We start from the raw sequence: 26,598 nt of genomic DNA, 5'->3' as shown, positions 1-26,598 counted from the left end.
TAGATTAGCTGCTGTGGTTGTTCTAGTTATAAGTAGTTTATAGGTAGAATAGGTAATTTAAGTTAGTTTTAAGTTTTATTTTAAGGACCTAATTTTAAGTAGTTTTTAAGTAAAAATAAAAAATGGCATTACATTTTTTTTTTATTTTCTAATGAGTGCGTAGCACTGTCATACCAGCGGTCTTGGGTTCAATCCCTGCCTGTGCCGTCTTAATTTGTTTCACGGGTACTATCTCTTGCGAGGAATTCACAAATCTTCTAAGAGTAATACTTGTAATGAAGAGTGCTTTCTCAAATTAGCCGTTCCGATTCGGCTTAAGAATATAGGTCCTGGAATAGTTAAAGTTGTAAATCACTAGGCATGATGACAGTAGTAAGCACAAACTATCACGCTACGGGTACTACTAAGATCATTTATTTCCTTTGTTAATTTCAAGCAAGTGCTCTAGAAAATTAACATTATGTTGATCTGAAATTCCCAGTCACTTCGTTACATGAATATGTCAACAAGTTATAAACGTTTTAGTTGTAAGAGTTCAGATTTTTGTTTTTGCCTAAAGAATATAAGAACAATCTGGCCAAACAATTTAATAAAATATTTTTATTTTAAAGATGTGGCACAACTGCTGTCTGTCATGTGTAAGTTAGTATAGGTACGCACACACAAGCACACACATATAGATTCACCTCTCTCGTATCCTCAAACAGATTTGGAAGTTTTTAAATTAAACTTGATTTCATTTTTCCTTTCTTTTTGTAACTATCCACACATTATCAAGATGAGAACTTTTCAACTTCCGTGGACAGCTTAGTTTTTGCTTTTCTTTTTGTTATTTCAAAAATGAAAATCGGAGAATCCACGAGAGATTTCTATAAACTGGGAATCAAGAAAGGTAATTGATTTTTTGTGTGTGCTCTGTGCTCATTCAACATTTTCCAAAAGGATAAACCATCTGAGGGATTCATTGCACAGAAGGAAATGGTTTGTCGGTAAAATGAAAAGAATTATCATCCTGATGATGAAAAAAGATGTACATATAGATAAAATTTAAGGAAGAAAGAGAGCGAGAGAAATAATAGAAGAAAATATGAAGCCATGACTGGGAATTCAATTTCCAATTGAAAATAAGGACAAACATTACTTACTTACTGATGCTGCTGGCGCTGGGTTATATACATAGCTGGGTAATCTGGAATTGTAGGGTTTGAGGTGGAGAATTGAGTGAGATCCTTTCATTCAGTCGAAAATCAGACAATTCGAGCTATCGATTATGGCATGATATAAGAGAGATTTGCAACAATCGATTGTTTGAAAAGTCAATTGAATTGGATAAGATGTGAACAATGATGCTTTAATATGAATAATTTTTTTTCTTTTTTATTTGAAATTACTTGTATCCTAAGAAGGAGATGACAAAAAGAACAGTTTCCACCAACTTAAGGTTAAAATAAGAATTTTCACATTTTAATGTATGTACATACAGAATGTTACAGAAACGAAACACAAACGCACGTTATAAAGGTTGGGGTTCGGTTCGACATCTTATCGAATGCGAAAATTTGCTCCCAATTTTCTTACATAGCGTCTCATGTGATAGTCAAGTTTGGATTCTTTAGTTGGTTTTTTCCTTGGTCGACGAGAATTTCTTCTTTGGCTTGTTGATGCCGATGAAACTCTTGTGCGTCGTCTCATGGTTTGATTATTCCTTTTTGTTTTTCTAAAATATTATAAAAGTTCAAGGTTATCAGAGGTACAATACACATTCATACAATGTTTGTCGTTTTATATTTTTAAAAAGAACCTTTAAAAAAAATTAAGGTTTACGTACCCAGCCATAACAATTAATTTAAAATGATAAGGTATTCAAAATATTGAATTAAACTCCTTTCATTGAATTTTAATGTTTTGACACATAATAATTTTGTATATAAAATATTTTTTTGATTTTTTTTAAGGTCTAAGTAATTGTTGGGATGATGAACTGTTCAAATCAACTTAGTAATTTTTCGAAGCTCTTAGGATATTGGGTACATAAAAAGGCTATATTACCGACACAATTACTGACGCAAACATTTATACATAATTTATTATAAGCTATTGGGTAAGCTGAAATCCACTCGTCATTGAAAGACCAAATTTCACTAGAACAAAAAAAGGAAATTGTGTAGATATGAATCTTTCCGTCAAACTTTTATAAATTAAATCCTCTACGACTCTCATGGACAGTGGTTCACATTGGACTCTCTATATAATGCACGACCATATCTAATAAGAAAACAACGAAAAAGTTTCGTTTTCAACCCGCAAAAATATGATCGGCACGTTCCACTGTGGATTCAGGATTTGCCAGGAAGGCAAATCTTGGAATGGAGAATTTTCCATTCACTTCAAATCCACATAAGAGCCTACAATAGCGTAAGTCATCAAAAGCTTATCTAGGCTATGTCTGAACTTGGGATCCTGAAAATACTGACCCAGCTATGCCTTACAAAAGGTAACAGCTTATCCGAACTATCAAAGACAGTCCTGGAGTAGTTAGTGCCCTAGGGTAGTATTAGCGAGGAAGGCACTGTCTTTAAAAGAACATCGCAACTAGCTGGCTATGCGGAACACATCGACATCATCAGCCTCTCCAAACAAGCTGTTCAAGACGCATTCACCACCATAAATATGCTATCATATATTATGACAAACAAAGCCTTCTCTGTTCACCAACTTGGACAAAACGTCTCAATTTATAATACAGAAACGATACCTAAGTAAAAATTCGAAAAAGCACTTTCAAGGAAAAAAAAGGGCGGATATTTGGTCCTTTATCCGAAGAGATGTTGTACCCGTGGCATGATAGTTAGAGCGTTGGAATGTCATGCCAGAGGTCTTGGGTTCGATCCCTGTCACCTAAAGTTTTTTCCACGGGTACTTCCTCTTGCGAGGAATTGACAAAACCTCCAGGAGTAAATCTTGTCATGAAAAGTGCTTGTTCAAATTAGCCGTTCGGATTAAAACTGTAGGTCCCCTCCATCCCTGACAACAATACTCACACTCAAGAATGGTTGAAAGTTGTAGGCCCTAGTTTTCAACGGACTGTTGCACCACCAATTAAAAAAAAAATGCGAAGAGATTCGAAATGACTACCGGAAGGAAGCCCGAACCTCTGCTACAGGGACCAGGCGGTAACTGATGCAAGAGCAATTGATCTTGACGACGGGATGGAGTTTGCAAGGGACCGAAAACAATGAAAAAACGCAATATCTCATGCTAACACCCTCCATGGATCGGAAGCCGAATAAGAAAAGTAAGAAAGCATTAAGTCCAAGGGTGCGTCCACACCAAAGAAACATTTCAAAAGTTTAAAAAACATTTCTAAAACGTTTCTCATTTGTTTATGTTAAAAGTTGAGATTTGATACTTTGTTTTTAAATACTTAGTTTATTTACTATTAAGTTATCAAATTGTACTAATTTGTATATGTTTTATGTATTGAAAATAAATATTATTACTGTTCAGAATCTTAAAACATCAGGTTATGGGCCTTATCACAATCTAAATACAAAATAATAAGGAAATTTGTATTGAGAAAAGATGTCTGAAACGAAATTCAGTATTGAAAAGCTTCGGGAAAGCGAAAACTTCGAAGACTGGAAATTTTCCGTTAAAGCTTATTTCTAAATGAAAGGACTTTGGAAGGCTGTTTCTGATGGTAGTAAGACGGAGAAGGATGCAACGAAGCTCTTTAACGCAATTCCGGAGCTTATATTGCTTGTTGAAAGATCCACTTATGTATATAAGATATTACAAAAGCGCTAAGGAGATTTGGGATTCTCTTCAGAAAATTTTTCAAGATTCTGGTCTGGTGAGGAGATTTGGGCTCATCCAAAAGTTTTGTTTAATTGAAAGTTTTCTGTACCGTAGATGCGTACGTTAACGATGTTTTAAAAACATCGTCCAAGCTCAGGTCTGTTGGTCTTAATCTAGATGAACAATGGATAGGATCAATGCTTTTAGCTGGTCTTCCCGAAGAATACAAGCCAATGATAATGGGAATCCAAAGCTCTGGGATTGTTATTACAGGAGACAGTATTAAAACCAAACTTTTTCAAGACGTTAATTTGGATGCAAGCCAAGATACTGCTTTTGTTGGCAAGAACAAGAAAAACTTTTTGTATAAGGACTTTAAGGAACTAAATGTTACAACTGCAACGAATTTGGCCATGTTGCTGCTAAATGTCCAAAAAAGAATAAGAACCAATAAGAAAAGAAGAATGCGATGTTAGGATGTTTTTCCGTCACTACTCTTGACGAAGAAGAAACAGTGCATGCTTTTCAAGTAAGATGGAAAATCTTAACTCTGAGGTAATTGTTGCAAATAATTCAAAAATTCAAGTCCAAGGTATAGGTAAAGTCGATATGAAGGCATCTATTGGAAAATTCAAAGAAAGTGAGGTTGAATTTTTAGAAGTCCTTCACGTTCCTAACTTATGCATTAATCTATTATCTGTCTCGAAAATTGTTCAGAAAGGTTTTTCAATGATTTTTTTTCAAGAATGGATGTTTATGAAAGACCAAAGGGGTAATGTTGTTGCAACTGCAAGCTTGGTGAACAATATGTTCCGACTCAACATTCCACCCAACCAAAGTGCATATGTTACAAAAAATGTGGCTTCAAAGTTTGAACTTTGGCACAAGCGTGTTGGACATCCAAGTATTGAAACCACACAAGCTATGATTCCGAAAGTGGTGCAGAATATTGATTGCGATAGTTCAAAAATCAATTGCATCACATGTTTCAAGGGGAATTGGCACGCCTGCCGTTTAACTCAATTGATACTAGAGCAGAATCAATATTAGAACTAGTCACATAGATCTTTGTGGTCCGATTGAACAAAAATCAATTGGAGGTTCACAGTACATGCTTCTATTCATTGGTGATTTTTCAAGAAAAGTCTGCGTTTTTCATTAAAAGCAAGAATGAGGTGGAGGAAAAGGTCCTTGATTTCAAAAATTTTGTAGAAAATCAGACTGGTAACAAAATAAAGGCTATTAGAAGCGACAATGGAAAGGAATATTGCAATTTTAAGATGAAGAAGATTCTAGCAGATGCAAGCATTCAACATCAAACAAAGGTTCCATATTTTCCACAATAAAACGGGTTGGCAGATAGAATGAATAGAACCATAATCGAAAAAGCGCGTTGCCTTCTCATGGAGTCTGGTTTACACAAACGTTTTAGGCTGAAGCTGCAAATACGGCAGTTTATTAAAGGAACAGAACACCTTGCAAAGGTCCAAAAGAAAAAACACTTGAAGAAATATAAAGTAGAAGAAGAGTTAATCTGCAGCATCTTAAAGTTTTCGGTTGTCAAGCTGTTATTCACATTCCAAGAGAAAAGCGGAAGAAGCTCGATACCAAAGGGAAAGAAATAATTTGTATCGGATACTGCACACACTCAAAATCATATCGCTTCCATGAGCAAATTTTTCCAAAAGATAGTGAGACAAACGATACATCTTATTGTCATATTCTTACAGGATATGATTCAGTGGGGAATGAAGACGAAATTCCATCAGTGAATTCAAGCAATGAAATACCTATCGGAATAAGTGATGAAACGGCAAGTAAAAACAGTTTTTTGGATGCCCAAGATGATTTCATTGTTGAAGAATCTTCAGAAGGAATAATATCTGAGAGAGGAATAAGACAATCTAGCAGAATAAGAAATCCACCTGAAAGATACGGTTATCTATCGTACGTGGCCAGCAACAAAGATGAAGATCCAAAGACAGTCGCTGAGGCAATGAAGAGCGACCGTATGTCTGATTGGAAAAAGCAATGAACGATCAATATACAGGTCTCTTGAAAAATGGCACTTGGGAAATAGTTTCTTTACGAAAAGGAAAGAAATCCATAAATTCCAAATGGACATTTAAGACCAAAAAAGATGCAAGTGGTAATGTCGAAAAATATAAAGCTAGATTGGTCGTAAAGGGGTATTCGCAACGTCAAGGGATCGATTATCAAGAAATATTTTCTTCCGTCGTAAGGTACACGTCCATAAGGGTACTTTTAAGTTTGGTTGTACGATATGATTTGGAGATCGATCAAAAGGATGTTGTGACTGCTTTCCTGCAAAGTGAACTTAACGACGAAATTTACATGAATCTCCGCAAATAACTCGCGATCGAGAAAAGGGAAAGTTATGGATAGACCAACGGACTTACTTAAAGAATATTCTCAAGCGATTCAACATGTAGGATTGTAATCCGGTGTCCATACCCTTAGATATTAACCAAAAGCTTATAAAAGAAACACAACAAAGCAAACATGAAACTGATTCCATGAAAACCGTTCCATATCAAGAAGCTATTGGAAGCATTTTATATCCAGCACAAGTAAGTAGCCCAGATGTATCCTTTGCAGTGGGGGCTTTATCAAGATTTAATAATAATCCTTCAAAATCTCATTGGATAGCGGTTAAACGACTTTTCCGTTATATAAAAGGAACAATAAATTACAAGCTAGAATACACTCGAGACATTGAAGGATGTTTAGAAGGATTTTCGGATGCTGACTGGGCTGATGACTCAGATGACATAAAATCAACTACAGGTTATCTCTTTAAATACCAATTAGGACCTATTTCGTGGAATGCAAAGAAACAACCTACTGTTGCTCTCTCCACCACAGAGGCTGAGTATATGACCTTAGCCTCAACATCTCAAGAAGCACTTTGGCTTCAATCTTTATTGCGAGAACTAATTAATTGGAATCAAGAACTTATATCGCAATGAGATAACAAGAGTGCAATAAACATATCTAAAAACAACGTTTATCACGCACGTTCAAAGCACATCAATATAAGGCATCATTTCATTCGAGATCCTATAGAAAATATTAAATTAAAAGTAGAATATTTGAAAACTGAAGAGATGCCTGCTGATGTTTTAAACAAAGGACTCCCTGCTACAAAACATAACAAATTTTGTACTCTCATTGGTATAAAAGTATAAACATCTAGTGCGGGTGTTGAGATTTGAGGTTTATTACTTTGTTTTTAATACTTAGCTTATTTTATTGTTATCAAATTGTACTAATTTTTATGTGTTTGATGTATTGAAAATAAATATTATTACTGTTCAGAATCTTAAAATATGAGTTTAAGAAAACTTTCTATTAATGTAAAAAGCAATAGAAACAAATAACGTTTTCCATTCGGAATGGGAAACAGAGAAACATTTCTCCAAGTGCGTCCAGACCAAAAAAAAGTTTTAGAAATGTTTCGAAAATGTTTCTTTAGTTTAAGCTCACCATAAGAAAACAGAAATGTTGCTTTGCTTAGATAAGTTAAATGTTTTGAAAAATCTTTGGGCTTATCTAATCTTCAAAGCAATAACGTTTCTACGAAATGTTTGCAAGAATTCTGTATAATTATGGTCATAATTCTTCTACTCTGAACGTCGAACTTGTCGAGTTGTAGAAGCTGAGTAAGGTCAATGATTCTCGAGAATTTTCTCCAGATGAGTCCTGAAACTAAAGGACGTTCTTATCCCTCTACCTTCCCAAAATGGCGTAATGGCGAAAAAGCTAGCAACGGTCCTATCTCCTATAGTCCTTCTCACTCTAATTAACCTAGCTGAATTGCTGTTACCGAATCCCAATCTTTTCCTTACACTTCAGAATGATGAATTAACGTTAACTGACTCCCCACCCTTTCTCTTCCTCCCCAACCACCTCTCATCAATATTGGGCTGGATCTAAGGTGTTAAACGACCCGTGCCGATGATCAGCCTGACTGGGGGCCCAATTCAAAAATAGCCCAGTCTCTAACGGAGTATCCGGATACCTGGCGACCTGCGGATTAACTAGCCTTATCTGTACATGCGAATCTCTGTGCAGATGGACCTTTTTTCTTCGCGTCCCGTGAGACCAAATATGTACAAAACAAACAACAAAAACAAAAACACATGTGAGACCGGTATCTCTTCAGGCCCGGGCGGCAGCTTGGTGTCAAAGCCTGCTGTCGTACCTCTTGCGGCCAACACAGAGAAGGGAGTAGTGGCTAACCATGGACCCTCCTCTGCTGTTGGTAGCAACGAGAATAAAAAGGTAGCGATACCTAATTTCAGTAGTGGCAGGGTTGTGAAAAATGGCCCTACCACTACTAGTGAGAATACTTCCAGAAATGGAAAAATCTCTAAAGGCCTTTATAGACAAAGGCGGCAAGCAGCGAAAATCTTAAAGGCTTCTGGTGCATCATCGGGGGCTCAAAAGAATGGGCCAAAAGCATACTTGCTTCAACAAGATCCAATAAGGAATCTACGTCCAAGAGAGAAAGGTCTCTTGAGGGGGCCGCACCGGCACCAAAACGGCCTCGGGTGCATAACACAATGCCATCAAGAAACAAGCCAGTTTCAGTGTCGTCGCGAAGGGCAAAGTCGTGGGCGGTCATTGACAGGAGCGATGATGATGGCACAATATCGGCTGATCGTTGGCAGTTGGTCAAGGTTAAGCTCTCGGGTGGCTTTTTGAGCATTTTGAGAGAGCTTCCAGAACCACTTCCTTCCATAAGCGATGGGGGTTGGCATCAAGGCCATGTCAAACTCATGGTTTGTGGCGACCAGAGATCTTGTGACCTTTACACGCTTGCTCCGGTTAGGTGAAGTTTGGCCAGGTGCGAAGCTCGAGGTTGTCGCTGTGGAAGACATTCCTAGCAGACCTAGAGCCCGCATCTGGATACCCATCGAACCTGCTGGTATCGAGAACATTCTCGAGATGGTCAAAGTGTGTAACCCGTCCCTTCCGACGCATAACTGGAAAATAGCCAAGCTAGAGGAAGTGAAGGTGGTACTCAATAAAGAATCCTTGGCTCCTCTAGCCCTAAACGAGGGCTCCATAAACTTTGGTTTCGAATCCATTAAAATTCGAATTTATAAAAAAGATGAGGTTAACGCGGAAAGCGGGCCTCCAAAAACTACCGAAGGTGAACTAGCGGTTGGTGAACCTGGGACGTCGACTTCTCTCTTAACAGACGGTGACGATGCACCCTTGTCCTCTCCAATCGCGACTGCACCCTCTACAAAAGTCGTGGACAGTCCATCCTTAATGGAGACTGAGGACGAACTTAACATGATCCTTCTGAGCGAGGACGAACTCTTGGGTTCATCCTCAGACTCAGAGGATCATAACAAAACCGTGGTGGAGGTTGATCTGCCTAATTGTAGCCAAAATGCTGCAGTTAGAACAGATTAATCTCCAACACTCCATAAAGGCCTCGGCGTTACTTCTGGGCTTTATACAGGATCTCATTGCAGAGTTTACTAGAACCTGGACTATCTAGTCCTTCCTCTAACGCTAACGAACTTGACAACAAAGTCAATGACCTTACCTCAGCTATGAACAGATCGCTAGAAATTGCTTGTCCACTTATACACATAAGAGGAAAGAGGAAACAACAATGGTGGGCCTCAGAGCTTGACTCGCTCAGGAAGGAATGCAGGAAACTTTTCAACCGGGCCAAAGCTGCAAGACTAGCCTCTCATTGGGACTCCTACAAAGAATCCCTAAGAATGTACAAGAAGGCACTAAGGAAATCCAAGCGATCTTCTTATCGATCCTTCTGTGGCATGATAGAAGAAACTTCTGAAGCCTCTAGGTTACGGAAAATTCTTTCAGACGGCTCCTGGACAAATTCAAGTAATGAATCGCTGAACTTACTATTGGACACTCACTTTCCTGGTAGTTCTCTTACCGAAACTTGCAACAGTTTTATACGTTCAAGTTCAAATTCAACATATCCACAAGGTCTAATCACAAAGGATAAGCTACAATGGGCTCTCAACAGCTTCAAACCAGAGCAGGACCAGATGGTATAATACCAGTCGAATTACAAAAGGCTTCTGATATAATTGCACCACTCCTTGAGGCAGCTGTCTTTACCTGGTCCATGTTCCCTCGGCATGGAGAGAAGTTAAAGTTGTTTTTATACCTAAAGCAGGTAAATGCTCCCAAGTCAATCCTAAAAATCTACGACCTATAAGTCTATTATCATTCCTTCTTAAGACCCTGGAAAGATTGATTGATATCCATTTAAGGGCAAGTATCGATACAAGACTTCTGTCTTCATCTCAACATGCCTACCGTAAAGGTAAATCGGTGGAAACAGCGTTACACACTTTAGTACGCACCATCAAATATTCCCTCCATCATAAAGAGTTCACTTTGGTTGCTTTCCTTGACATCGAAGGTGCCTTTAACAACGTGGACACATCTGCAATCACATCTGAACTGACATCTCTAAATGTAGAGAGTTCACTTCGGGAGTTAATTCATTTAATGCTTACTAGCAGAATAATTAACTCAAAACTGGGCAACTCTTCTTGCAGACGATTCGTTAGTAGAAGGACACCGCAAGGTGGTGTTCTATCCCCTCTCCTCTGGAACCTAGTGGTGAATGAAATCCTAACTAGTCTGGATGCGGGGGGTTTCAGAGTGATAGCTTATTCGGACGACGTTGCTACAGCAGTTTCAGGAAAGCATCTTAATATCCTAAAAGAACTCTTACAAAATGTCTTAGACAGACTAATACTTTGAACTGATCGGTGTGGACTAGTCTTATTTTCGAAGAGATACAAAATTCCATTTGTCAACCCTCCCTATATTAAAGGAATCCAATTAATATTCTCAGACGAGACCAAATACCTGGGTCTTGTCTTAGATAAAAAACTAAATTGGAAACGCAACGTACAGGAAAGAGTCAAAAAAGCTACTGTAGCTCTCTTTTCTTGCAAAAAAGCTATTGGTAATAAATGGGGTTTACAACCCAGAATCACGCATTGGCTATACACATCGGTAATCAGACCGATTTTAACGTACGGTGTGGCAGTATGGTGGACTGCTTTGGAGAAAGGTATAAACAGGGATAAGTTAAATAAAGTCCAACGTTCAGCCTGCCTATGTATAAGCGGATCGCTTCGCACGACCCCGTCTGCAGCACTGGACACCTTGCTCTTCCTTACACCTCTTAACATATTTAGCAAACAAATAGCTGCAAGCTCTGCTATTCGCCTCAATGCTTTGTCGCAGTGGACTAACAACAACATTGGCCACTCCGTAATTCTAAGGTACTTAGAATCAATTCCAAAGCACACAGACTACACGATCCCCCAACTACAATTCGACAGGAATTTCCAGATTTCTATACCTACCAGATCTTTTTGGGAGGATAGGACATTCTTGGAGGATGAGTCAATCCATTTTTACACAGATGGCTCAAAAACCAAAGAAGGGGTTGGTGGTGGTCTGTACCCTGAACGACTGAAATTAAGTCTCCCATTCCGCCTTCCCAATCATTGTAGCGTGTTCCAGGCGGAACTATTTTCGATAAAGGAAGTCTTTTCCTGGCTTAAAGAAAACGTGATATCGACATCTGATATCAATATTTTCTCAGATAGCCAGGCCGCTATCAAATCTCTGGACTCTGTCTCTACAAACTCTATAACAGTCCATAACTGTCGGGCATCTCTAATGGAGATGGCGCAACAGTTTAATATTCACCTTTGCTGGGTGCCGGGCCATAGAGACATTCCAGGTAACTGTAAGGCAGATGAACTCGCCAGGAACGGTACAGTACAGCCCATCTTACCACGTTTGGCAAGTACTGGCATACCAATCGCTACTCGTAAACTGCTACTAATGCAAGACGCTGCGAGGAGGGCAGGCACCAGGTGGACCAACATCACCACGTGTCAAGCCACAAAAAACATCTGGCCAACACTGGATTTAAAACGTTCAAGGTGCTTGCTCTCTCTAAGCAGATCGCATATAAGCTCGATAATAGGTGTCATAACCGGACACTGTCTAATAGAAAAGCACGCCACGAGACTAGGCGTATTCTCAAATGACTTTTGCAGAAGCTGTATTGACGAGGAAGAGGAAGAAACGGTTCTTCATCTTCTCTGCACATGCCCTGCTCTAGCTCGAAAACGCAAGAATTACCTATGAGAATTCTTCTTTAACGATCTAAACGATCGTTCATATTATATTATATCATATCAGTATAATCAGCCTCTCACGTTTCGTAAGGGACTCTAACTGGTTCCATTGAGCTTAGGAGGAAGCCTCAAGATTCATGTGGTATCACAATGGGCCATTAAACTGGCCTAAGTGTGTCCGTTTCCATCTTGGAACACTATAACCTAACCTAACCTATGGTCATAATTATGTGTACCCTCAGTTATACATTTTAAAACACTGTAAAATTATATTATTGTGCACCGAAACTCAGCCTGAACAAAATACAATGTTATGACCCTCGCAGTTTTTCGACCGATATCCCTTCAGGACTCAAAGAACAGACAAAAATGTTACATTTGCTGTCAAAACCAATTGAATTATTTTTAAAAATCTTGAAACTTTTCAAATATATCTACCAAAAAAAAACTCTTTATAAGTAAGAATAATAATACTGGCCATCCTCGTTCTTAGCATCATTTATACAAATGTCTTTACCAGCATCATATCAAAAGAACTCTTTCTTCCAAATTTTCAAAACCAATTCAGTCATATCAATGTGAAGGCTAGACTATTGACCATCTCTCTCATCAAAATAATTTGGTCTTCAGAATGACCAACAAGCTTTCCACCTCTCCACGCTCCTTATAAAAATAAACATGATAAACAAGAGTTTGTGATTCGAAAATGTTAACAAAGCATATTTCTCTAACGACCCTTTGACCCAATATTAACTCAATTCATACTTTTCTAAATTATCCTTAAGGAATTCAATAAATCATACACATACATATATGTATAGATACATAGCTATTTATATAAACCTATGTACATATATGACTGGATATATGTATGTATGTATATTATGTACCTTTATACGGTTCATATCACACAATAAATCATGTAATGAAGTTAGTTATTCTTTCCACATATGTGAACAGGACCCGTCGCATTATGTTACATTTTGACTTTAATACCCTCAGGTTTGCCTAATATTTTTACTAGACGAATGCCACCTTTTTCGCCCATCACCTCCGCCGTCGTAGTCGTCGTCGTGCCATGCCACCCGCCCTAATACAAAACCAAAATCAACCTGACCACAGCATTTTGATTTATTAACTTTTATATCCCACTTTAGGTTAAAATACCGCACGAACATTCAATGTTTTGGAACTTACCTTATATTCTTGTACCTTTATAGCATACACTTACACACTTATACCTAATATAACCTTTACAATAGATTTTATTTTTATATTTATGTTCCTTTAAATTGGATCTTTTCTCAGATCTCAGGAAATAAAATATATTTCCATGCATTATTCAAACTCTATATATCCTTAATTCGTTCAGAGATTAGCTGCAAGCTGAATCAAGGGATTTGAATAAGAGGTTGACCCTTATGTTTGTTTGTTTGTTTGCTTGCTTGTTTTTTTGAGCAAAATGACCTTTATTTAAAGGAAGCTGAGAATAATAAGGTCTTAGAAGAAACGTGGCAAGTATCTATTTCAACAATTTAAATGGAAATGCTTTGATATTAATTGTATCCCTATGTATTTGTTTTATTGTTGGAATTTTACTTTGATTGTGTGCATACCAACCTGTTGAACACAATTTATATGCAAATTCGAATACAAAGTTCTAACGTGTCCGCAATGTAAAGGAAGTTTTGTGTTCAAATATATGTTTCAAGGGATGTGAATTTTCTAAAATATTTATTCATATTAACCTAAATAAACACTATAAGGAACGGCTAAGGGGATACACTCTTGTGTAAAGGAGGCAAAACATATAAGTAGGAGATAATGGGAACACATGCGGTAGGAACGTTCGTTAACTTTCGTGCAACCTTTATAAAGTTTTTAAATGATATTTTAAATAAAAACTTCTAGAACATTTAAAATAAATTCTTTGGTTATGTAACTACCGTAAAAAAACGAAAACAATTTTGGAACAATGGCGCAAAATCTGAAACCTCCTGACTTAATGTTTAAAAATTGAAATAATATCTACCTATATTTATATTTACAATTTGTGTCTTTCGCACATGTTTTACAATTCGATCAAAAGAAAGTTTATATCAACTTTAAGTGAAATGATCGATTCAATTAAAACATAGCATTGGTAAAAGTAGTGAATTTCAAAACTTTAAAATTTGATAAAAAAACGACCTACAAATCCTACCGAAGCAGGGAATTGCAGCATGCCCCTCCTTTCATAGGTTAGGTTAGGTTATAGTGGCTATCCAAGATTGAAACGGACACACTTAGGATAGTTTAATGGTCCATTGTGATACCACATAAATATCGAGGCATCCTCCTAAGCTCAATGGAACCAGTTTGAGTCCCTTACATACTTCACCTTCAGTTGGTCTTATTTCTCAAAATATTTTGGCCTTTATTTTGTCAAAGTGCCAGTTTTTAAAAGTTGGTCATATTTTACAGCATCTTAAGTCGTCATTAATTCTCACGACATAATCTTCTAACAGGCTTTTCACACCAAGTCCAAAACCCAGTTTTCCCGAAATTATCGGTTTTGGCCGAAAACTTACATAGAAAACTCATGTTTTCCCATACGATTTTGGTAAACCACAAGTTTTCGTAACCCACAAGTTTTATATAAAACCTCTCGAAAACAAACCTTTCGATACATTCAGCGCTCGAATTATTGTAAACAAAACAGCTGATAGCTGCTGTCAAAACAAATATTTCATTTTGAAATAAATTTGGTCGTGGTAAGTAATAAAGAGTCTCCCAAAATTAACGCAAGATTTGAATTAAATAGAAAACGCGGTTTTTAGTCTTTTGAAAGTTATATTTTTATTGACTCGTAAAGTACATAGGATAGGGTTATGTGTGGAATAACACATCGGACAAATGGCCTTCAAGGCTTTGCATGCACATGCGCACTCTTTTGTTGAAATTTTCCATGACCATTCTGCATAAATGTGGCTGAATTTCGTTGATGCAGCGTTGAATTTCCTCCTTTAATGCACGGGTGGTTGTGGGCTTGTTGACATAGACTTGTGATTTCAAATAACCCCATAAAAAGAAGTCTAATGGTGTTAAATCACACGATCTAGGAGGCCAATTTTGATCACCGAAACGAGAGAGTACACGACCTGGAAATGTCTCATGCAGTAATTGAATTGTTTCACGGGCTGTATGACATGTGGCACCGTCTTGTTGAAACCACATATTGGACACATCAATATCATCCAATTTTGGCAGAAAGAACTGTGTAATCATGTCGCGATATCGAGGACCAGTAACAGTCACTGCTTGACCAGCATCTTTTTCAAAAAAATATGGCCCAATTATGCCTCCAGCCCAAAATCCACACCATACGCGTTGTGGATGCATTTGTTTTTCAACAATCACATGTGGGTTCTTCGAACCCCAAATGCGGCAATTTTGGCGATTGACAAAGCCATCAAGATGAAAATGTGCTTCATCGCTAAGGATGATTTTGGTCGAAAAATCAGGGTCCATTTGTTGATCTTCAACAATCCATTCAATGAACTCTCTTCTCTGTCAATGGGCATAAGGCTTCAATTGTTGTGTTAATTGAATTTTGTAAGCATGAAGACACAGATCTTTGGTGAGTATACGCTGTAGAGAGGTTCTTGAAATTTGCAATTCTTGTCCACGACGTCGAATTGAGGTTCCTGGATTGTCAGCAACACTCTCACGCACTGCTTCGACATTCACATTTGAACAGTTTGTTTTTGGACGACCAGTGTGTTTGGCGTCTCCAACGGATCCAGTCTCCATGAATTTTTCAATTAATCTCTTCACAGCTGACGAAGTTAAAACGCTATTCCGACCATATTTTGTATGAAATTTTCGAACTGCAGCCGCCAAGCTTTCACTATTTTTATAATATTCTTTAATTATGAAGACACGTTGTTCTATCGTGTAACGCTCCATTTTTAATAACCCTATACTGCTAGCTGTTAAATTGCTGTTTTTCAGGGTTGCCAACACTTCACTGCACAAATGGCGGCAAATTCAAATCTTGCGTTAATTTTGGGACACCCTATATTTATTTATACAAATTCCGTACAAAATAAGAATTATTGCTTTTTATGAACAGAATATGGAAATATAAAAATTTGGGCCAAAACATTCCACAATGTGGGAATTGTTGTTGCAGTGAATAAAACCACAACAGTGGGCTATCCCCCATCATAACAGCGTCAGTGATTGCTCTGGATGAGTGTGATTTTGGTACGAATCTGGAACTAGGAATTGACCTTTTCTGCTCCGGCCATAAGTACTTACACGAAATCGTTCCGAATCTTCTCAACCCCGCCTATAAGTTGCTCGGCCACAATATATGGCGATTCTGAAGGCACATTTGGCCAACAGAAACAATAGTCATAAGCTCAGTATTTTGTATTGAATTTGTTGCGAAAGAAGAAGAAAATGTTTTAAATAAAATGTATTTTTTATTGTAACAGTTTTGTTTGTTGTTGATTCTATGATGTATTTTCTAGACAATTAGCTTCTCCTTAGTGAATTATTCGGACCGGTTGAAGTAAACAAAGAGGGTCGTGAGCCCATTCCACATGCTCAGTTGAAACTCTTCTTTGAGACTGCCCATCCCGTCTGGGGATTTGTCTTGATTAAAAGATTGTAGGTTTTCGTATTGTGTTAAAAAAAGTTGTCAGTTGAATTATTCTTAAAAATTTTAAAACTACCAACAATATTTTTCATTTAAGAAATAGTTAAGTTTGAAAATCTAGTCTTGTTCATTTTTGAAAAGCTATTTCAGTCGAAAGTAGATTTTTAAGTTTTACTATTGTTTTTTTTTTTAGGTTTGTATTTCTTGTAAAAAAACTATGAATTAGATTTTTCTCAAAACTTTACTGAATTTTGACACTAATATTTTTTAAAAGATGAAAGTAGTTTAAAGACACTATCTCAAAGTTTTGAAAAAATATTTAAGTCGAAAATCAATTTTCACCAACTTTTGTTAAATTTTCTTTCAAGTTTTTATTTTTTGTAAAAAACTGTCAATTCGATTTTTCTCAAAATTTTACTGAATGTTGACAACAATATTTTATAAAAGTAGTTTTAAGCCAACTTCTGAAAAAATTGAAAAGATATTTGAGTCCAAAATAAATTTTACCAACTTTTATTTTATTTTTTGAAAATTTATTTATGTTTTTGAAAATTTTTTTTAAATGTTGAAAACAATATATCTTATAAGTTAAAATTTGTTGGAAGCTATAATTTTAAATTTTTGAAAAGATATTTGATTGGAAAAAAACCAACTTTGAGTAATGTTTTTTTTAGGTTAAGGTATTTTTTATAAAAAAAACTGTTAATTTGATGTTTCTCAAAATTTTACCAGATGTTAAAAACATTATTTTTCGTTGCACAAAACTGTTTTGGAATGTTTTGGAGATAAAATCATTTTGTGTTCGTAAAATTTTCGAGGTGACAAATTTTTTTTAGTTTTGTTGATTTATAAAAAAAACCGTTGATTGGATTTTTTTTCCAAAAATATACTGATTTGGTATCACATTACAATATTAAATATAAAATTTAATTCAAGTCTCTAGCGTCATTGGTTCGTGAGATATTTACGGTGAACCAAAATGTTCATCTTTTTTTCAAACTGATATGGTAAATAAACCACTCACGCAATTTTCTAGAGAGCCCTTTCTGCTTTTTTCTGCATTATTATCAGTATAACAACATATATCTGAAGTCGATATCGCTTCTGGTTCTTGAGCTATGGACGGCTAAAAAACGTGACACACAGAAATCTTTCTAAAAATCTTTTATTTCGACTCTTGGGACCTTGAAACCTCGAGAAATGTCGACATTTTTAATTTAAAAAATTGGAACCATTACAAAAACTTTCTATGGAAGTTAAAAATACTCAATATTAGTATCGATTTGGTTAAAATCTTGAACCAATATGTGCTTTAAATCAAAAAAACATAAATGCTTACTTAAGGTGGCGCTACAGTTCTGTGTGAACTAAGGCCTAGCCCATCAAACTTCTCCATCTGTACATGCCGTACAGCTCTTTTCCCTTTACTTTATATGCATACAAGACGTAGATCACGCGAAGAACTTTTTTCTTGAAACTACCTAAGGTGCTTTCACAGCGCATCACCTTGTCTAAAGTCTTTTTTAACATGGAAAGATTCTGTTCAGTTGTTTCCAACCTTTATGGGGCAGCGTGAATTCTCCATGGAAACCCTGCACAAACGAACGAGAGTTTAACAGGGATGGCAAAACTAAACTTTCTAAAATTATCAGGAATGGTCACACAGTTAAATTTGAAAGTTTAACTTTTTGGACAGATTTCCAAGTCAATTTCAGTTGGATAAAATCCAGTAAAAAATACAAAAGTTTCGGAGCCGTCCGTATCGGAGAGATACTCGAAAGTTCAGATGCAAGTGATTGTAATTGGGTCTCCAGCAAAGAAAACGTCGCCGACGATACCTCAAAATATAAAAGCAACTATAATTTCAGCTCTTTAGGCAGATGGTTTACGGCACCGGAGTTCCTGTACTAAAACCCATTTCCTCTATCAGAAAAAATCTCTGAAGACCTTACATCTTTAGAAGGCAAGGAAAAGGTTAAGGAATGTTTTCTTCACTTCGAAAAGCATCAGTATTAGACTTCAACTGTTTTTCGAGATGGAAAAGCCTTTTAAAGACACAAATATTTATTTATCGATATGTCAAACTATTTGTCCTTAAATGGCGAAAACCTTGTATACCATCAGTATTCCAATTAGACGAGAAGGAAGCAGCTAAGATTCTCCTCTACAAACAAGCTCAGAAAGGCAGCTTTCCAATCGAGTATAAAGCCCTAGCTATCGCAACAAGTTCCGGGAATGAGGTCAACATTGGCAAAACCAGTTCACTCTATACTCTCTCTCCATACTTAGACGAAAATGGACTTATTCGTATTGCGGGAAGACCGATCATTCTACCGAAGGATCATCAAGTCACATAACTGATCGTAAACGAATATCATATAAAATGTTGTCATCTTTTTAACGAAACAGTGGTGAACGAGCTTATACAGTATTACTTCATTCCCAGCTTGAGACGTGTTCTAAAAAAAGTTCAAAGAGGTTTTCAGCACTGCAAAAACAACAGAGCCGCGCCGCAGCCCCCACGCATGGCAGAACTACCACTTGCTCGACTTCAACCATTCCAAAGACCATTCTCATACACAGAAGTGGATTACTTCGGGCCACTCTGTGTTAAAATCGGAATCGGAGCAATCCACATCGAGATTGTCCACGGCCTTTCTAGTGATTTCTGCATATCGGGTTTTAAGCGGTTTATCTCAAAAAGAGGTATGCCAAAAGAAGTATACTCCGACAATGGCCAAAGAATTTGAATTGGATCAAAAGTGGAACTTCATTCCTCCAGCAGCATCCTACATGGGTGGGTATTGGGAACGCATGGTTAGATCTGTTAAACAAAACCTTACTGAAATAACGCCATCTCGCAATCCTTGCGACGAACTATTAGTAAGTATTATGGCGGAGGTAGAGAGCATTGTGAATTCGCGACCCCTTAACTATGTACCAATTGATTTGAAAAGTAGACGGACAAAATGGTTTAAACCACAGAGGCAGCTACAAGAAGGAGATATTGTAGTTATCGTAGACTACAACATTCCAAGAAAAACCTCTCCAAAGGGTAAAATTCTTAAAGTGATACCTGGAAAAGATGGTACTCTTCGGAGCGCAATTGTACAAACTCAAACAGGGATTTATACTCGCGCAGCTGTTAAGCTTGCAGTCATTGAGATTCACCAGTTCGATGGAAGTAGTAAGCTGGATCCTAAACCAGTTACCGGGGGGTAAGTTAAGCGAACTTGGAACCACCTTTCATGGCAGTACTGTTTCCTTAATTCCAAGCCTATATCTATCTCACCCTTGAGGAATTCATTTATTGAAAATCGGAAATTTAGCTTTGCATTTAATCAACAGTTTTGGGAAGAAACAGAGTCAATTACAGAAGTTAGTGATAAAACAAGTGAAAAAACAAGAAAATTGCTTAAGGCAATTATTAAAAACGAAACTAAACGTGAGTAAATATAATTGTTTATGAATTATTGTAATTATGTAAATAACCATTTCAGGAAATTAAAGTTGCTCTTCTTAAAAGTGGATTACTTTAATTTTGGAAGAAATTTCCATAAAGTTAGTTGAACCAACAATTGCTCTATACAGTTCGTCACAGTAGATGCTGTCATATGCGGTCTTGAAATCGATGAAGAGATGGTAGGTGTCGATTTGATGTTCTTGGGTTTATCCAGGATCTGCCGTAATGTGAAAATATGATCGACTATTGAATTTCCTCGTCTAAAACCACATACTTATCAGGTTATTGGCTTATCAGGTGTATGAGGGTAGAGAAGATTTTGTGAGCGATTAAGAAGACAGATTCCTTTGTAGTATATAGGATCTCCTTTTATCAACATCATAATTATCATCATCGTTATTTCAGAAAAATTTCATTGAATAATTCAACCATTTTTACTAAATTTATATGACTTTTAATATTTAAATTTAAGAATTAACCTGCCTACTTAACTGTTTCTAGTCTATCTGATAACATTTTGTAAAGTAATGTTAAATCGTTGAAAATGTTCTAATCAATCATTTTTTCTTGATAAGTTCCACACTTTAAGATGCCCCATTTCCCCCTAATGTATGCCTACCTATACGTACCTTTCTAAAATCATAAGGCTTGATGTATTGAATTTTAAAGGATGTCCCTATAGAAATAGGAAAATAAATACTTTTGTTGGGTTTGTAATATTATTTTGTACTTTGTTATTTCTTTCTTTTCGTTTCCAACAAATAGGTACAATATTTTTATAGTTGGGAATGGGATGAAGAACGTTTTGAACAATGAAAAAAAAAAATGCTTCTCATGTTATGAACCAAAAGCTTTATTAGGTCTTTTTTCGTTTAATACTAATAAATATTTATGTGGTAACTTTAATTTATGATGCTTTATTACGGTTATAATAGGGATTTCTAGCTTTTGACCTTCAAAACCTGTTTTATATGCTGGTTACTCTGTTAAGGTATAAAGCTTGTTCTTAAGATAATGTACCTAAACATATAGACATCCCTTATTTATTGGTCGGGATAATCTTACGTTGTTATATTATATAGTGAAACTTGTTAATACGTACTCGTCTCCTTGGGAATAGGTACAGACATGTATGTTTTCAAGGTCTCGGTATATCAAAGGTCACATTATTGCCTCACCGTAAATCAAATACAAAAACCGTAGTATAGAAACCTCAAACTAAAAAAGTAGCGCATCGATCAAGTGATAAATATCATAATTTGTAACCTTTTTCAAAAAATTAAACGTCTGTAAAAGGATTTTCAATTCTCATACATATTTTCCATAGAGCATAGGGTTTTCATACTCATTTTAACACACATAAAAAAAGCAACAATTGAATTTATCCCGAGCACATCCAGACCGAGCACCAGCTACGCCAAAAATTCATTTCATCCCAAAGTGACTTCAAAGATACGATATGAATTCATAATCATCGTTTTGTAGTGAAAATATAAATCCCACACCGAAACATTTATCCGGATACCAAAAGCCAAGTTGAAAACCTCTTTTATCCAACTCAAACCATCCCATTGCATTGCCATCTCTAGCACCATCACCATCACACCATATCGCCATCGCATGAAGGCATGATGCGAAAAGAGTATTTTTTGGGCTCACCAGAAAACCCATTAACTAGAAAATTTCATCTCAGATAGCTTGCGATTGTATACCTACGTCTCCGTTTTCACATTTTGGCCAGTTTTCATTGTTATAGGGAGTACCTATAGTTGTTGAAATGTGCAGGATAGCAGGCAGCCAAGCAAGGCAAGCGGGCACAATCCACAATGTGGAAAGTACGAGAGTATATAAGTATTGAAAGCCGATGCGGATGGAAAAAGGGAAAAAGGAAGAGTATATGGTACTGGCGCTAAAGCTGAGGCTGAAGCTGTTAAAGTCCTTAGCGTTCATTTTCAGTATAACCATCCAAGAGTAATTGAGGAATGCGTATATACGTTTAAGTAAGTATATATTTAACTTTGGCGAACCAAATTGAGTCTTAGAGAGAATATTGATAACATTAGAAGATAATATGCAATTTGAGGGCTATTTAGTATGGCTTTTAGGATTGTTATATCCTTTTGAGGTGTTTTATATAGATATAGGTTAGGTATCGCTTTAGAAATGGTGTTAAATAGATAAAAAACAATTTAGATAATTTTTAATTATTTTATAAGATGTACTTTATACAAATTTGCCAGTCGTTTAATGATTTTAATTTTTCAATAAGATATCATATTCTATGAGGATTTTTTGGAATCCTATTTAATATGTAACAAAAAACCTTTTAATTTGAAATCATTATGAACACAAGAACAATCGGCACTATCTTAAATCAGCCTTAATATGTTATGATTATGTGTATAATGTGTTGTTATTACATTGGTCAACACTGGTTTTGTCACACGAACTTTGATAGCTAATTTTGTTTTGTCAATCTAGTATCATTATTAAATCACAATAGTCAAGTGTCAATTAGCCTCAGTTTTGTTGTGATACGGTATAACTCAAAACTTCAAGTACGCAGTAAATTAACAGAAGAGCTTCCAAGTAAACCGCTTTAACAATATTTGTGGTTGCATTTTAAAACATTTTTGTTTTAGCATTTTTTTGTTATTAACCCTGTGAATATGTCGAGGAAGTGAAACAATGATCCTATCTATTTATGTTACGTTTGCGGAGAACTGACATTCAAAAAACAAAGACGAAACTTTACGAATCTTGTGTTGGAGTGTTATCACTTATCACCAATGTTTTGGATTTTCTGTCGCCTATCAAGACAAATCCTGGGCTCCTTATGTCTGTTGCATAACGTGTGTGAAAAATTCAACCGACTGGAAGAAAGGCGCACGACCTATGCCGTTTGCAGTACCCATGATATGGACTGTACAGCGAGACCACGTTTCGCATTGCTATTTTTGTCTCACTGACATAAACGGTATAAAATACAAGAAAAAAATACTGTTATTTAACCTAACTTATCTTCGACTATAAGACCAGTCTCTGATTGTAAAAAAATGCCAGAACTATTACTAGTTGCCACTACGTCTGTTAAGAATGACCATTCACACCAGTTCACTTCAGGTAAATGTGTTGACGAGGACGATGACTTTCAGTTTAAAGGAATCGCAAACGTGCCACATTTCATAACTTAAGGTGACGTAAATGTTTTAGTTCGGATATTAGGATCTCGTCTTAGAACTAAGCGATTTAGAAAAATCTGCATAGAATGCTTTTCAAAATGTTGTTGCAAATTTGTTGGGTAAGAGTAACAAGAGTGACAGCTACAGGGAGTTGGTTAGCGAGCTGTTAATGACATATAAAGCTTTGGGTTGCAACATGTCACTTAAGATCCACTTTTTAGACTCCCACCTGGAATTTTTTCCTGACAATTTAGTGACTGTCAGCGACGAGCACGGTGAGTTCCATCAACACATTTTGAATATGGAAAAGCGGGTACTAGGGCAAATGGAAACCAAATATGTTAGCGGATTACTGCTGGGCAATTAAAAGGGGCCAACCAGAAGCGAAACATGGAAGAAAATCTAAGATTTATGAAGTCATTTATAAAAAAAATACAGTTTTGATTAACAAGATCTGTGTTATTTCGCAATATTTTAAATTACTCAATAAAATAAAATCTTTAGTGAACAATTTTTTTTTAACTATTAATTTTTCTTATGATCACCAACTTAAGCAAAAATTTCAAAAAAGTCCGTGTGGCAAAAAAAAGTTAAAATTTTGTTGACCAGTGATTATTTGTATATAACAAAGAAGGCAGTCTATTCATTATGAAATGGTAAACCAAAATAATGTGACTTTTGTCAAAAATACTAAATCCGAAAAGGTATTTTCAGATTGAAAATCTGCACTAGTCTAAAAAAACACCCGTTTAAGCTCGATGATTTAAAGTAGATTCGCAGTGACCTTAATTTTTTAATAAATTCAATTAATGTAAATAAGGGTAAATACTTTATTTATTTATTTACCTATTCGTCTTTCAAGTTACAAGACTTTATGGAGACTATTAAAACTACATTAAAATCCAACATTTTATTTACAAATTGACAGTGGTAAAAACATAGTGTTACAGCAAATTCAATACTTCTTTTTTAATTCTTAATCTATTATTATTAAAATCGATTAAAAACTCAAATTCGTTAAAAGCAATACAAGAAGCAGTTATTGGATTATGTTTTGTATAATTTGTGCTATGAAAAGGAACATGTAGAAAATTACCGTTTCCTGGAAGCAAATTCCGAGATGAAACATAAGTATTAAACTGGGACAGCAAAAATGAACAAAATAAAGATCTTACAAGGGATACAAAACAAATTTTTAAAGTATAAGGTTCTTCGAATGACTTAGAAGTTCTTGAAATAAATCCCAAAATGGCGTTAGCTTTTGAAATAACATTACCAATTTAGGAGAAACATTCAAATTCGAGAAAAAATCACACCAAGATCCTTTTTGCATTTGTTAACCTTATTAAAAACTGGTTCTCAAATTTGGAATCAAAACATATCGGATCGTTTATTTTAGAAAACGTAAAAATACTACACTTTTTACATAAAAATTAAAATGATTTATGAAACACCTCTTGGTAATATTATAAATATCCAATTGAACTTTACTAGCATCTGATGAAGAACTTACAGAACTAAAAATCTTGAGATCATCAGCATATGAAAGACATCTAGAACTTTTAATACAATTCGGTAAATCATTTATAAATAAAAGGAAAAGGAGTGGACCAAGATGACTACCTTGTGGTACACCGGAAAAATGTTAAATTTCGTTGGAAAGAACATTATCAATTTTAAGATATTGTCTTCGTACAACGAAATAGCTTCTAATCCATTTTAGGAGATTCGAGTGGAAACCAAGCAATTCAAGATTTTTCAAGAGAACATTCTGTTGTACCCGATCATCCACTTGAGTACGATTTTCTAAACAACAAAGACAGTAATTTGTAAAAATTGCTAAATTTGTTGCAGTAGACCTAACACTCATAAAGAAATGCTGATGCAGGGAAATATGGTTTTTAACTCAACTATAAAGTTTAATTTTAACAATTGCTTCAAATAAGTTGGGGATTAGCTTAAGCTTAGCAATAGGTCTTTAATTATTCAGAGATGCCTTAGATCCAGATTTATGCAAAGGAGTTATCAGAGAATGTTTCCATGTATCTAAAAATACTCCTTGTTTCAAGGACAAATTAAAAATAAAGCAAAGTGGGGTTTTAAGGTTATATTTACAAAATTTCAAAACTAAAGGTGAAATATTGTCCGGTGCGGCAGAGAAACTGTTATCAAGCGACGATAAAATACTGAGTTCATGGTATTTTTAATTTGGTAAAGTTATCAAAGCACAAAAATATGAAGAAACTACGACAATACAAAAAAGAGAAGGTTCTCTTCAGGAGAAGCACTTCGGAAAGCTTATTATCAACTTAGAAGTGTATCGAATGATATGCATAATCAAAGATAATCTATATAAAGACTGGCACCTAGTGGCCAAGAGGGCTTTCTGACTGAAAGTGGCAAGAAATTGTTAATTTGTAATTTAAATACATTTGAAAGTGTGTACTAAGTATAATATTCGTACACTTTCCAATTCAATAAAAAGTTATAATTGACTGAACAAGACATTAGCTATATAATGTAAAAAAAAACTTGAAAAAAATATTAGCAAAAATGTAAAACTTTATTTTTTTTGGGATTTTAAATGTGATATAAAAAGTTCTGGTCCAGGTAAAATTATACGTTTAAAAAATCATCGTTTTCGAATGTTCTAATAATTCTTTTTTTAATAACGATGACAATTTCATAAAAGTATTTTTGGATAGTTTTAAAAAAATAAAGAAGTTTTAAAACACACATAAAAGTGTGACATCACCTTAATTAAAAAATCTGAAATCCTCACGACACAACTTAATACAAAAAACAACAACTGTCAAAACAAGTAAATACACCATATGAAATTGTTGTTAGACTTCTATTTTTAATGGACTAAATGTCAAAATTACAAATACAACAATGTTAACAAATGGGTGTTGAAAGAAGAAACATACAAAAGATTCCGGTCTTTATATGGAGTGTCTTTGTGCATAATATTAAATGTTCTTCTTTCTTTAGTAGTACCCGTGGCATGATGGTTAGTGCGTTGGACTGTCATGCAAGAAGTCTTGGGTTCAATCCCTGCCTGTGCTACCTTAATTTAAAAAAAATTTATTTGCGCGGGTACTGCCTCTTGCAAGGAATTGACAAATCCTTCACGAGTAAATCTTGTCATGAAAAAGTGCTTTCTCAAATTAGTCGTTCGGATTCGGCCTTAAATTGTAGGTCCCTTCCATTTCTGACAACAGTACTCGCACACAGGAATGGTTGAGAGTTGTAAGTCACTAGGCTCTGGTTCAAAACGGACTGTTGCGCCACCCAATTTATTTATTTTATCTTTCTTTA

At 35.7% G+C, this 26,598-nt stretch overlaps 1 long non-coding RNA gene across 1 annotated transcript; it reads right to left on the bottom strand.

Annotated features, from left to right (window-relative positions):
* Positions 1-1,436: 1,436 nt before the first annotated feature.
* On the bottom strand, positions 1,437-1,989 carry LOC129942951 (uncharacterized). Its single transcript, XR_008781132.1, has 2 exons — positions 1,829-1,989; positions 1,437-1,717 (listed from the first exon to the last, which is right to left on the bottom strand). It is a non-coding gene; the product is annotated as an uncharacterized LOC129942951 (long non-coding RNA).
* Between the last annotated feature and the right edge of the window lie 24,609 nt (positions 1,990-26,598).

Source organism: Eupeodes corollae, chromosome 1 (assembly GCF_945859685.1).
Source record: "Eupeodes corollae chromosome 1, idEupCoro1.1, whole genome shotgun sequence".
Taxonomy (NCBI): Eukaryota; Metazoa; Arthropoda; class Insecta; order Diptera; family Syrphidae; genus Eupeodes; species Eupeodes corollae.
This window is presented reverse-complemented; position numbering and strand designations above follow the sequence as displayed.